Here is a 14,010-nt window from a genome sequence, read left to right as displayed (position 1 = left end):
CGGCCACTGTACTCCAGCCTGGGTGACAGAGCGAGACCCCGTCTCAAAAAAAAAAAAATTAGCCGGGTGTTGTGGCGGGCACCTGTAATCCCAGCTACTTGGGAAGCTGAGGCAAGGAGAATCGCTTGAACCCAGGAGGTGGAGGTTGCAGCGAGCCGAGATCGTGCCACTGCACTCCAGCCTGGGCGACAGGAGCAGTGGGGTGGAGTTTCAGTGCCTGCACTTTGGAGTGAAACAAACTGGTAAGGCCAGAACGGCAACCTCATGAGCACTCTCAAGACTGTCAATAAGATACTGCAGATCAACAAAGATGATGTAACTGGCCTGCACTGTAAAGTGGTATGCCTTATCCAGAATGGAAGTTTCAGGGAAGCCTTGAATGTCATCAATACTCGCACCAAACTGTTAGCCAATTAACTCTCTCTCCTTTGAAAAGGCGTATTGCTAGTACAGGCTGAACAGAACTGAGAATGCCTTGAAGACAACAGAAAGTGCCAACCAGCAGACAGACAAACTGAAGGAGCTTTATGGACCAGTGTTATACCGTTTGGAATGCTATGATGAATGCTTAGCAGCATGAAGAGATCTCGTCCGAAACTCCCACGATGATTATGATGAGGAGAGGAAAACAAACCCTTCAGCATTTGTTGCAGCTCAAAGCAACGGGGAAAAAGTGGCTCCAGAGAGCCTGGGCTTCCAAGAAGGCACACATGAGCTGTGCTACAACACTGCATGCGCACTGATCCATGGCCAGCTGAACCAGGCCATGAAAATCCTAGGAAAAGCTGAAGGTCTTTGCCACCATTCATTATCAGAAGACACTGATGGGACTGAGGAAGACCCACAGGCAGGACTGGCCATCATTCATGGTCAGATGGCCTATATCCTGCAGCTTCAGGGTCAAACTGAGGAGGCTTTGCAACTTTACAATCAAATAATAAAACTAAAACCAACCGATGTGCGGTTACTAACTGTAATTGCAAATAACATCATTACCATTAACAAGGACCAAAATGTCTTTGACTCCAAGAAAAAAGTGAAATTAACAAATGCGGAAAGAGTAGAGTTTAAGCTTTCCAAGAAACAACAACAAGCTATAGAATTTAACAAAGCTGGCCGGGCGTGGTGGCTCATGCCTGTAACCCCAGCACTTTGGGAGGAGGAGGCAGGCAGATCACAAGGTCAGGAGTTCGAGACCAGCCTGGCCAATATGGTGAAACCCCGTCTCTACTAAAAATACAAAAATTAGCCGGGCATGATGGCGCATGCCTGTAGTCCCGGCTATTCGGGAGGCTGAGGCAGAAGAATCGCTTGAACCGGGGAGGTAGAGGTTGCAATGAGCCGAGGTCACACCACTGCACTCCAGCTTGGGTGACAGAGCGAGACACCGTCTCAAAAAAAAAAAAAAACAAAAAAGAATTTAACAAGGCATTACTTGCTATGTACACAAACCAGGCCAAACACTGCCTCAAAATATCTGCCTGTTTACAGTCTCACAGTCCCGAGCATCTCTTACCTGTGTTAATCCAAGCCACCCAGCTCTGTGTGAAAAGCAGCACACAAAAGCAATAGAGCTGCTTCAGGAATTTTCAGATCAGCATCAAGAAAATGCAGATGAAATTAAGCTGACCATGGCACAGTTGAAAATTTCTCAGGAGACTATTTCTTAGCATGTCTAATATTGAGAAGCATAGAGGAGTTAAAGCAGAAGCCAGGCATGGGGTCTGCATTAGCGACCATGTATTGCCACAAAGAAGATATTAATAGTACCACTGATGTCTTCACACAAGCTATCCGGTGGTATCAAAACCATCAGCCCAAATCTCCTGCTCATTTGTCCTTGATAAGAGAAGCTGCAAACTTCAAGCTCAAATATGGGCAGGAGGAGGAGGCAATTAGTGACCTAGAACAGCTATGGAAACAAAATCCAAAAGATATTCACACCCTGGCATGGCTTATTTCTGCTTACTCACTTGTAGATCCAGAGAAAGGCAAAGCTCTTGGTAAACACTTGCCATCATTAGATAGCATGCCTCTAAAAGTAGATGTTGAGGCTCTTGAAAATTCTCCTGGTGCCACGTACATTTGGAAGGGTGGAAAAGTTACTAGAGATACTCAACCAAAGGAACAAGGAAAGGGAGATTTGAAAAAGAAAAACAAGGCAAAACTGCCTAAGAATTATGGGCCGGGCGCGGTGGCTCAAGCCTGTAATCCCAGCACTTTGGGAGGCCGAGGCGGGCGGATCACAAGGTCAGGAGATCGAGACCATCCTGGCTAACACGGTGAAACCCCGTCTCTACTAAAAACATACAAAAAACTAGCCGGGCGAGGTGGCGGGCGCCTGTAGTCCCAGATACCCGGGAGGCTGAGGCAGGAGAATGGCGTAAACCCGGGAGGCGGAGCTTGCAGTGAGCTGAGATCCGGCCACTGCACTCCATCCCGGGTGACAGAGCGAGACTCCGTCTCAAAAAAAAAAAAAAGATTTATGACCCAAAAGTTACCCCAGATCCAGAAAGATGGCTGCCAATGCGAGAATGTTCTTTCTATCTGGGGAAGAAGGAAAGGTAAAAAGAAGGATCAGATTGGAAAAGGGACCCAGGGTGCAACTGCAGGAGCTTCATCTGAACTGGATGCCAGTAAAACTGTGAGCAGCCCACCCACCTCCCCAGGACCTGGCAGTGCAGCGACACTATCTGCCTCTACAAGTAACATCATACCCCCAAGACACCAGAAACCTGCAGGGGCTCCAGCAACAAAAAAAGAAACAGCAGGCTGGGCGCGGTGGCTCACGCCTGTAATCCCAGCACTTTGGGAGGCCGAGGCAGGTGGATCGTGAGGTCAGGAGATCGAGACCATCCTGGCTAACACAGTGAAACCCTGTCTCCACTAAAAATACAAAAAAATTAGCGGGGTGTGGTGGCGGGCACCTGTAGTCCCAGCTACTCGGGAGACTGAGGCAGGAGAATGACGTGAACCCGGGAGGCAGAGCTTGCAGTGAGCTGAGATCCGGCTCCTGCACCCCAGACAGGAGCGAGACTCCGTCTCAAAAAAAAAAAGGAATATAATAAAGGTAAATACAGCAAGAAGCACAGAACTTCTCCCTCTTCATCTCCTTATTTTCATAAATAATATCTTGTATTTCAAATGGGAAACATGTTCCTCAAAGTCTGCCTAGTGAGATACGGTCTACTGGTTGCCTCATAGCTTTGTACAGATTATAAGGACTGAAAATACGGCCAGGCGTGGTGGCTCATGCCTGTAATCAATCCCAGCACTTTGGGAGGCCAAGGCAGGTGGATCACGAGGTCAGGAGTTCAAGACCAAACTAGCCAACACAGTGAAACCCTGTCTCTACTAAACATACAAAAATTAGCTGGGTGTGGTGGCATGTACCTGTAGTCCCAGCTACTCAAGTGGCTGAGGCAGGAGAATTGCTTGAACCTGGGAAGCGGAGCTTGCAGTGAGCCGAGATGGGGCCATCGCACTCCAGCCTGGGTGACGGAGCAAGACCCTATCTCAAAAAAAAAAAAAAAAAAATCGGGCATTTACCCATCTTGGTATCTGTTGTATCCTTTATCTGTGTGTGCTGATTTGATCTTTTTTCAGTTTCACAAACCTTATCTAAGGTTTTCCAGGATTTAAACAGAAACTACTTCTACTATTTCAGTTAGAGTCTGAAGACACTTCTGTTCAAGTCCCACTTTAAATTATGTCTTAGGAGGCCTTAGGTGACTGGAAGTGGAATCTTCTGAGCATTCCAAAATATCTGCTAAGAAATATCATGTGATAAAGAGGGACCTTCTTAATACACTGACGTTCTTCACTTAACAAAATGAATGGCCACAAGAAAAAAAAGATTTCCATGATAGGCCGGGCGCAGTGGCTCAAGCCTGTAATCCTAGCACTTTGGGAGGCCGAGACGGGCGGATCACGAGGTCAGGAGATCGAGACCATCCTGGCTAACACGGTGAAACCCCGTCTCTACTAAAAATACAAAAAATTAGCTGGGCGAGGTGGCGGGCGCCTGTAGTCCCAGCTACATGGGAGGCTGAGGCAGGAGAATGGCGTAAACCCGGGAGGCGGAGCTTGCAGTGAGCTGAGATCCGGCCACTGCACTCCAGCCCGGGCGACAGAGCGAGACTCCGTCTCAACAAAAAAAAAAAAAAAAAAAAAAAAGAAGATTTCCATGATAAAAAGTTGAAATGTAAAGAAAAAAAAGATCTGTTCATGTCCTTAGCCCATTTTTCTAATGAACTGTTCATCTTTTTCTCACTGATTTTTATGGCTCTATATAAATTGAGATGCTTAATATATGTTGCACATATTTTTCCAGTTTGTCATTTGTCTTTTTGCTCCTGCCATTCTTCACTATACAGACACTGAAAATAACATACGCTGTAAAAACTGCTGTCAAATCTTTTACTTTATAGGTTTCTATTTGGTGTTAAACTTAGAAAGACTTTTCCCATACTGGAATTCTATTAACATTTACCTATATTTCCCTTTAAGATTTATTGAATTTTAAAGGAGTCCTGTAAATGAATATACCTTTCCATTCAGCGAAATATACCACCACTGTAACATTAGCTGGAATTTTAAAAACAACAACATCTGCATCAGTCGCAACTTCAGAAAGATGTGCTGTAAATGTCATCATCCACATAGAAGGGAAGTGATAGGACCCACCAAGGATTTAACACACTTACTGGTTTTATTCCCCATGGATCCTTATTTTAAAGAGTTTCTATGCATTAAATAACTAATTTGTTTTAACTCATTTAATTAAATTTGTTTTAATAAAACAAGTGTTCTATAACTTCTAGTCAGAGTTCCTGATCATTGCCTCATGGTCTTTTCACTAAGGTCAAATACAAGGTTCCTGATCATCATGAAGTACCACAGTTACTAACACTTAGTATACAAAAATCTAAAACGTTTATCAACAAAATGTGGTATATACATACAACGGGATATTATTCAGTTTTCAGAAGGATGGGAATTCGGCTGGGCGTAGTGGCTCATGCCTGTAAACCGGGCACTTCGGGAGGCCTAGCTGGGAGGACTGCTTGAGCCCAAGAGTTCAAGACCAGCCTGGGCAACATAATGAGACCTTGTCTCTATAAACAACAGCAAGAACAAAAGGATGCAAATGCTGACATATGCTATAACATGGATGAACCCTGAGGACATCATGCTAAGTGAAATAAGCCAGTCATGAAAGGGCAATTACTGTGTGATTCCACTTATATGAGGTACCTAGAGTCGTCAAATTCGTAGAGATAGAAAATAGAGGGGTGAGGCCGAGCGTGGTGGCTCAAGCCTGTAATCCCAGCACTTTGGGAGGCCGAGACGGGCGGATCATGAGGTCAGGAGATCGAGACCATCCTGGCTAACACGGTGAAACCCCGTCTCTACTAAAAATACAAAAAACTAGCCAGGCTAGGTGGCGGGGGCCTGTAGTCCCAGCTACTCGGGAGGCTGAGGCAGGACAACGGCGTGAACCTGGGAGGCGGAGCTTGCAGTGAGCTGAGATCCGGCCACTGCACTCCAGCCTGGGCAACAGAGTGAGACTCCATCTCAAAAACAAAAAAAAAAAAAAAAAGAAAATAGAGGGGTGAATTCCAAGGGATGCAGGGAGGGGAAAACAAGGAGTTTGGGTTTAACAGGTCTGGAGTTTCAGTTTGGGAATCTGAACAAAGTTCTAGACAGAAGTGATGGTTGCATGACAACATGAATGTACTTAATGCCACTGAACCATACACTTAAAATTATTTTTCTTTTTCTTTGAGACAGAGTTTCACTGTGTCATCCAGGCTGGAGTGCAGTGGTGCAACCTCTGCTCACTGCAACCTTACAGCAACCTCAGCCTCCCAGGTTCAAGCAATTCTTTCACCTCTGCCTCTCAGGTAGCTGGGATTACAGGTGTGTGCCACAATGAGTGGTTAATTTTTGTATTTTTAGTACAGACAGGGTTTCACCATGTTGGCCAGGCTGGTCTCGAACCCCTGGCCTAAAGGGATCCACCTGCCTCAGCCCCCCAAAGTACTGGGATTATAGGCGTGAGCCACCCCACCCAACCAGGGTGATAAATTTAATGGCACGCACATTTTACCACAAAAAAATTAGCATGTTAGAATTTAGAAATTAAATTAACACTATCTCAGCCAAATTTTAAAAATTTGACATTTTAATTACATATTCCATGCAGTCTCAACTACAGACAAATGTACAATTTCTGTAAGGCTTTTGGTAATACTGAAATGCTTCACAGAATCCTAAACAGAAACCCATGCAGTAACTAAATCACAGCATTTCTTAAGAGAAATGCGTTTAAACTCAATGTTTAAATGCGTTTTACAAATCACATGCATAGTTGAGCCACTCTATATCTTCACTCTCTCCAGGAGATTGTTAGTTGATGCTGTAAATGAGTAGAAGAGATGAAGAAACATTCCCACCTAGCTTAGCCATGTACATGGTAGCCACTCCACAAACCTTCCTGAATTCAGATACTGGAATCTACAGCAAAATCAAAAAGAAAACCTGGGCTTCCCACTGTCCTATAAACTATCCAGTGAGAGGGCTGAAATTTGACCTGATCCTTCTTTCATTACTCGCCATCTCAGCGCCAATGTTGGATGATTCCATTTAAAACAGGCTTCAGGTACCACACATTGCTTTATGGGTTAAAAATCTTTTTCTATTCAGAGTTTTGGTAGGTAAAAAACTGTGAATAACCAAACTAGCACTCTTAGAACTCCATATGCAAGGCTGAAAGGTAAATATGATTTAAATATGATTTATACACACAAACTTTCTAAATGAAGAGGACATTATTTTAAAATAAACAATAGTAAATGCATAAAGTTCGTATTTCTCAACCACGGGAAGTAATCATGACTTCCTAATCATCTTCCATGTATGAAAGTTCCATTGTGTTGAAAACATTTTTCCCCATATTCCTCCCTCTAATTCAGCACTACGGACTTTAACTTTGGAAGCCAACACCTCCCCACATAATGTAAAAAACAAAACCAAAAATAAATAAACCTGCTACTTCCACAGCCCTAATACACAGCTCTTAAAATTCTTAAAGGAAATTCACATCGTCTAACAACTTTCATACAAATTAAGTACTATTCTTCCAACTGAGGAACTAAACATCAAATTTAGCTATTCACAATTTATTCATATCAGCACTTTCATGCCAGTTATCTAACGAGGACTTCACTAGAAGACAGGACACTTGTGACTCTCCCATTCAGAACGTGGCTATCACTGCACAACGCGAGATGAGTCTGCCCGTGGCCTCTCTGGATTGCAGCCTGGCTATGTGCAAGGTGCCCTATCACTTGTCATCCATCACGATCTCACACCCCAGCAATCTGGCGCTGCGGAGCCCGGGGAGAACTTTCCAGGACCACGGCACCATTCCCAGCGGGTTTGTCTGCAAGAACTTCAACTGAGAAATGGAGACCCCAGACACGGAGGAAGAGGCACAAAGGAAGGCACTCACACCCACCCCTACAACGGGTTTTTATGTTCTTCAAAACCTTCGAAATAACTTCCTCTGTGCTTTTTCATAAACCTGCCTATGGCAATGACTTAATGGATATCCTTAAGGTGCTGAACTACTGTAAAACAAAAGGGGGGTGGGGGGAGACCCCAAAGAGATCCAGGAGACAGTTCCTGGCGAGGGGAGTTGATTATCCCCGACCGGAAAGTCTTAAGAGACTTTCTGATGACAAGGGCAGTTCAGCAGGTAGAAGGAATAGGTCCCTAACGGACATCAACCCCGGAGAGGGCTGTGTCACCCTCACTTCCTTCCACAAAGCCAGGCCACCCTCACCTTCCCACCCCTGAAGCGGTGTCACCACAGGAAGAAGTAGACACCTTCCAGCTAATTATCCCAAGCGGGTCAAACTTTGGAATCGGCGTCCTGCTCCGTGTTGTGGAGCGCATGGCAAAGAGGAAGGGTTGGTGCTGGGAGCAGAATCTCCGTGATTTGCCAGAGGAAACAGCACAGACTCCAGACAGCAGAAGCGCCGGGATTTCCATGCAGCTGCCACGACAGGTGACCGGGCCCGCTCTGCAGACACCCGGCTTGCCCGGGGGCTTCGCGGAAGGTGGGGCGGGCGGGCTGGGGAGACCGGCCCGGCAGGGGAGGTGGCGGCGCGGCCGGGGAAGCCGCTAGGGCCCGACGCCGGGGAGGAAGAGGAGGAGCGCAGCCCAGTCTCCCTGGGGAAACCGTTTTCAGGGATTTTCTGTCTCCACAATTAAGAAAAAAAAAAATGGCTCCAAGCCAAACGCCTCCCGATCTCACACACACACCACACGCACCACCCCACACGCACGCCCGCCCCGCGCTCAGCTTTCGCCCCATTTTCTCACACGCGGAGACAAAAGGCTCCCACAGCCAAGCAGCGGCCACGGCCGCCGGGCCCGGGTCAGACGCCCCCTCGCGCCGCCCCCTCCCGAGACTCCCGCAGCCGCCGCCCCGACCCCCGCCCGCCGCGCTCACCAAGCCCGCCGCGCCGACCCCGGGGCCCGCCGCAGGGGGACACACGCCCGGCGGGGCAGGGACGGCGCTCGGGCCGGCGCCCCCTCCCGCGGGACTGCGCGGCGCCCAGCCCGCCGCGGCGGCGACAGCGGCCCGGCGCCCGCTCACCTCCGGGCGGCCGTAGCGGCAGCCCCAGCGGCTCCTCCGCGCCTCTCCGCCTCCGGCAGCCCCGCGTCGCCGCCGCCGCCGCCGCCTCCCCCAGCGTCTCGGCCGAGTCTCCGCCTCCCTCCACCGCCACCGCCGCCGCCGCCGGCCCGGCTGCGCGCCACGTGACCGCGCCACGTGACCCGGCGCGGCGAGCGGCGCCTCCCCGGCCGGCGCTACCGCTCCGGCCCCCGCCGCCGGCCGTTGGCGCCCCCCGGCAGCCCTCCTTCCCGGCTTAGGGCTCGCGTGCCCCACGCCCCGCCGCGGGCCGCCGCGCCGCCCGCCACCGGATCCGCCGCCTGCCCGAGCCACCTGCTCGCACCCCAGGCGCCGCCACCCCAGAAGACCCCCGCCCCCGGCCCGCACCGCGCCACGGTGCCCACGATGCCCACAGTGCCGGGCCTAGGCCTCCAGTCTCCTGGCTCGGGACGGCCTCAGCACCCGGGCACCGCGCCGCTAGCGAGCCGTCTGAACTTCGTTTGAGCCGGAAGTGGACGTCCCAGTCCCATTATGTCTTACAGGGAAAGCCGCCGGGAGCACAGAGGCGCTGGCACCACCGACCCGCGCAGCTCCCCGGGAAAACGGTCACCGGAGTGGCCGCGATGGTGACATCCCAGACAGAGGATCTCTTATTCAGTTGTCTATGGAGAAAGGACTGGATAGCGTCATTTTAACTTAGGAAAGAACAATTCACAGCCTTCCGCCTCCTGTTAAATGGATGTCCTGTTAACAACGAAACTTCATACTCTCTCCTTTTTCCAGCTTGTGCAAAGAAATAGCATAACTGATTGTGTGACTCTTCACACGTGTGGTTAACAAAACAACAACAAAAAAAGCAGCATTCTTTTTTCCTTGATTTGCAGCATTAGAGGCCCCATATGGTTAGGAATAGCAGCCACTCTTCCGCAAGGGCTCAGCATTGTTTTCTAGTTTGCTTGTCTGCAAAAGTTTTCGAATCCGTTTCAGACTTAAGAATTCCTGATTCTGTGACTATTGTCAAAAAAAAAAAAAAATGTTGGACCGAGTTTGTTAAATTCTGAAATTCCATGCCTCGCCTCAGCCTCCCGAGTAGCTAGTGACTACAGGTACCCGTCACCGTGCCCAGCTCATTTGTGACTTTTTTTTTTTTTGAGTGTAGGAGTCTCGCTTTGTTGCCCTGGCTCATCTCGAACTCTTGGCTCCAAGTGATCCTCCTGCCTCTGCCTTTCAAAGTGTTGGGATTACAGGCATCAGCCACTACACTTGGCCTTATTTTATAAATTTTGACAAATGCTACCTAGACTTTTTTTATTTTAAAAAAGGTAAACCAAGCGTGGCGTGTAGTCCCAGCTACTCTGGAGGCTGAGGCGGGTGGATCCCTGGAGACCAGGAGCTGGGGGCTGCAGTGAGCTATAATCATGCCTGTGGACTCCAGCCTGAGCATAGCGAAACTCGGCTTTAACAAAAGAAAATTAAATTTTAATTTAAAAGTAACTAAAACAAGAATAGTTGCCTCATGTTTGAATAAATATAAATGCACTTAACTGTGGTCCCAGCTACTCTGGAGGCTGAGGCACGAGAATCCTTCGAACCCCGGGAGGCAGAGGTTGCCGGAAGCCGAGATTGCACCACTGCACTCCAGCCTGGGTGACAGAGTGAGACCCTGTCTCAAAAAGATTATATATATATTATATATGTAAAATGCACTTAATAAAAGTATTAAGATCAGCATTATTTGATGCTATTTTATAAGCACTCCGAAACTTAATTTTGAAAACTTTAATAAAACTGCATTTATGTCTTAAAGTACCTTAAAAGATAATCTTCATTCAATGTAATTAGTATTGCACTTCAGTTTAGTGCTCACTATTGTGTTAAATACTGTGGAGAGATCAAAGGAAGAATATGGTCCTTCAAAATTTAAAATTTCTAGAGAGTTACTTTAAAATACGTGCATAACTTTTTTTTTTTTTTTTTTTTTTTTTTTTTTTTTTTTTTTTGAGACGGAGTCTCCGCCGGGCGCGGTGGCTCAAGCCTGTAATCCCAGCACTTTGGGAGCCGGGCGGATCACAAGGTCAGGAGATCGAGACCATCCTGGCTAACACGGTGAAACCCCATCTCTACTAAAAAAATACAAAAAACTAGCCGGGCGAGGTGGCGGGCGCCTGTAGTCCCAGCTACTCGGGAGGCTGAGGCAGGAGAATGGCGTGAACCCGGGAGGCGGAGCTTGCAGTGAGCTGAGATCCGGCCACTGCACTCCAGCCTGGGCGACAGAGCGAGACTCCGTCTCAAAAAAAAAAAAAAAAGAGACGGAGTCTCGCTCTGTCGCCCAGGCTGGGATGCAGTGGTGTGATCTCGGCTCACTACAACTTCCGCCTCCCAGGTTCAAGCAATTCTCCTGCCTCAGACTCCTGAGTAGCTGGGATTACAGGCGCTGCCACCGTGCCCATCTAATTTTGTATTTTTAGTAGAGACGAGGTTTCACCATGTTGCCCAGGCTGGTCTCCAACTCCTGACCTCAGGTTATCTGCCCACCTTGGCCTCTCCAAAGTGCTGGGATTACAGGCGTGAGTCACCACGCCTGGCCAAAATGTATATGTAACTTTTTTTTCTTCTTCTTCTTTTTTTTGAGAGGGAGTCTCGCTCTGTCGCCCAGGCTGGAGTGCAGTGGCCGGATCTCAGCTCACTCAAGCTCCTCCTCCCGGGTTTACGCCATTCTCCTGCCTCAGCCTCCCAAGTAGCTGGGACTACAGGCGCCCGCCACCTCGCCCGGCTATATTTTTGTATCTTTTAGTAGAGACGGGGTTTCACCGTGTTAGCCAGGATGGTCTCGATCTCCTGACCTCGTGATCCTCCAGTCTCGGCCTCCCAAAGTGCTGGGATTACAGGCTTGAGCCACCGCGCCCGGCCCTTTTTTTTTTTTTTTTTTTTTTTTTTTTTTTTTTTTGCGACGGAGTTTCACTCTTGTTGCCCAGGCTAGAGTGCAATGGCGCAATCTCAGCTCACCACAATCTCCGCCTCCCAGGTTCAAGCGATTCTCCTGCTGCAGCCTCCCCAGTAGCTGGCATTACAGGCATGTGCCACCACGCCCGGCTAATTTTGTATTGTTAGTAGAGACGGGGTTTCTCCATGTTGGTCAGGCTGGTCTCGAACTCCTGACCTCAGGTGATCCACCCGCCTCAGCCTCCCAAAGTGCTGAGATTATAGGTACGAGCCACTGTGTCCTGCCTATACATAACATTTTTTAAACGCTTTCTCTCTCGCGCGTGCTCTCTCTCTCTCTCTCTCACACACACACACACACACACACACACACACACACACACACAGATCAGGGATCAGCATTCATTTCCCTGACCTGGAGCAAATTATGGAAAATGTGACCCTTGCTGTCAGACTAAAGAACAAAAGGATTAAAGATGAACTTTCTTGGCTCAATAAATACAATCTATATAACAGTATAAAAATGATATAACAAATACCATCAAGAATGAATAATACAGGTGTTCTTTCTTCTGCAAAATGAAACAAATAATACTCACCTTGAAACTACTCTTCTACTAATACCACAGTTTTCCATAAGGCCCACACGTATAAACTCTCTTTTATCCAGCACTTCTTGGGTACAAATACACCCAACTCTCAGCAAAACTGAGAAGTCCCTCAAGTTTGTTTTCTGCCTGTGTCAGTTTGCACAGTGTCAGTGGTTTTGCAAATGTCTTTGGAGCAAGTATCTTCGCTGAAGTCCTGGTTCTACCACTTGCTAACAAGTGACAAGAACAATATTCCAAATGCTGTGTCTTTAGCCATACATTCAAAAAACAATGTCTACCTCACAGGGCTGTTGAAATAGTCAAATAAAACATGTAAAATATATGCCTGGCACACAAGAGGTGCTCAATCAAAAAATAATACTTCGGCCGAGCACAGTGGCTCATGCCTATATTCCCAGTACTTTAGGAGGGCAAGGCAGGTGGGTCACCTGTGATCATGAGTTCAAGACCAGCCTGACCAACATGACAAAACCCCATCACTGCTAAAAATACAAAAATTAGCCAAGCATGGTGGCACACACCTGTAATCCCAGCTACTTGTGAGGCTGAGGCAGGAGAATCACTTGAACCCAGGAGGCAGAGGTTGCAGTGAGTCGAGATCATGCCACTGCACTCCACCCTGGGCAACACAGCGAGACTCCGTCTCAATAATAATAATAAGCCAGGTGCGGTGGCTCACGCCTGTAATCCCAGCACTTTGGGAGGCCAAGGTGGGCGGATCACCTGAGATCGGGAGTGTGAGACCAGCCTGACCAACATGGAGAAACCCTGTCTCTACTAAAAATACAAAAAATTAGCTGGGCATGGTGGCGCATGCCTGTAATCCCAGCTACTCAGGAGGCTGAGGTACAAAAATGACTTGAACCCAGGAGGTGGAGGTTGCGGTGAGCTGAGATTGTGCCATTGCACTCCAGCCTGGGCAAAAAGAGTGAAACTCCATCTCAAAAAAAAAAAATACGACTACTACTAACAATAATACCTCCAGCCTGAACATGGTGAAACCTCGTCTCTACTAAAAATACAAAAATTAGCCTGGCGTGGTGGCGGGCACCTGTAGTCCCAGCTACTCAGCAGGCTGAAGCAGGAGAATTGCTTGAACCTGGGGGACAGAATTTGCAGTAAGCCAAGATTGTGTCACTGCACTCCACCCTGGGCGACAGAGTGAGTCTCCATCTCAAAAATAATAATAATACCTAAGGACCAGACACGGTGGTGGCACACACCTGTAGTCCCCTGCTACTCGGTGGCTGAGGTGGGAGGATCACTTAAGCCCAGGAGTTAGAGGTTGCAGTGAGCTGTGATCAAGCCATAGCCCTCCAACCTGGGCGACAGAGTGAGACCCTGTTTCTGAAAAATAACAATGATAATAATAGCTAAGTTTTATTAAATGCTTATCATGGGCCAAACTCTGTGCCTTGTTTGTTCTTATTTTTGCTGTTCTTTCTGTTCCCTGTTTCCCTCAGTGTTTGCCTTCTGGCCCCTACCTTACCCCTGCCCCCTGAGGAATCTACTCTCCCTCTGCATGTTCAGAATGAAAGTGATTTAAAACTTTTAAAACTCATTTATAATAATCTATTACATCTGTTATGAATTTTTTTTTGAGACAAGATCTTGCTCTGTTGCCCAGGCTGGAATGTAGTGGTACAATCTTGGCTCACTGCAGCCTCAACCTCCCAGGCTCAAGTGACCCTCCCAGCTCAGCCTCCCAAGTAGCTAGGACCACAAGCACGCACCACCACACCAGGCTAATTTTTAAAACTTTTTGTAGAGATG

General features: G+C 48.0%; 1 protein-coding gene and 2 pseudogenes across 2 annotated transcripts in view; 2 read left to right on the top strand and 1 right to left on the bottom strand.

Moving 5' to 3' along the window:
• The window catches only part of TULP4 (TUB like protein 4), a 289,361-nt gene extending 280,581 nt beyond the window's left edge, over nt 1–8,780 (bottom strand). Inside the window, exon 1 of the mRNA XM_015137047.3 lies at nt 8,669–8,780. The gene's annotated coding sequence lies outside the window, so the exon portion shown is untranslated. The remainder of the gene's footprint in view (nt 1–8,668) is intronic.
• On the top strand, nt 119–1,324 carry LOC144329416 (signal recognition particle subunit SRP72 pseudogene; annotated as a pseudogene). Its single transcript, XR_013416274.1, has one exon. The product of XR_013416274.1 is annotated as a signal recognition particle subunit SRP72 pseudogene (transcript).
• Nucleotides 1,441–2,278, top strand: LOC705281 (signal recognition particle subunit SRP72 pseudogene; annotated as a pseudogene).
• Nucleotides 8,781–14,010: the final 5,230 nt, after the last annotated feature.

The sequence above is a fragment of the Macaca mulatta genome, chromosome 4, assembly GCF_049350105.2.
Source record: "Macaca mulatta isolate MMU2019108-1 chromosome 4, T2T-MMU8v2.0, whole genome shotgun sequence".
Lineage (NCBI taxonomy): Eukaryota > Metazoa > Chordata > Mammalia > Primates > Cercopithecidae > Macaca > Macaca mulatta.
This window is presented reverse-complemented; position numbering and strand designations above follow the sequence as displayed.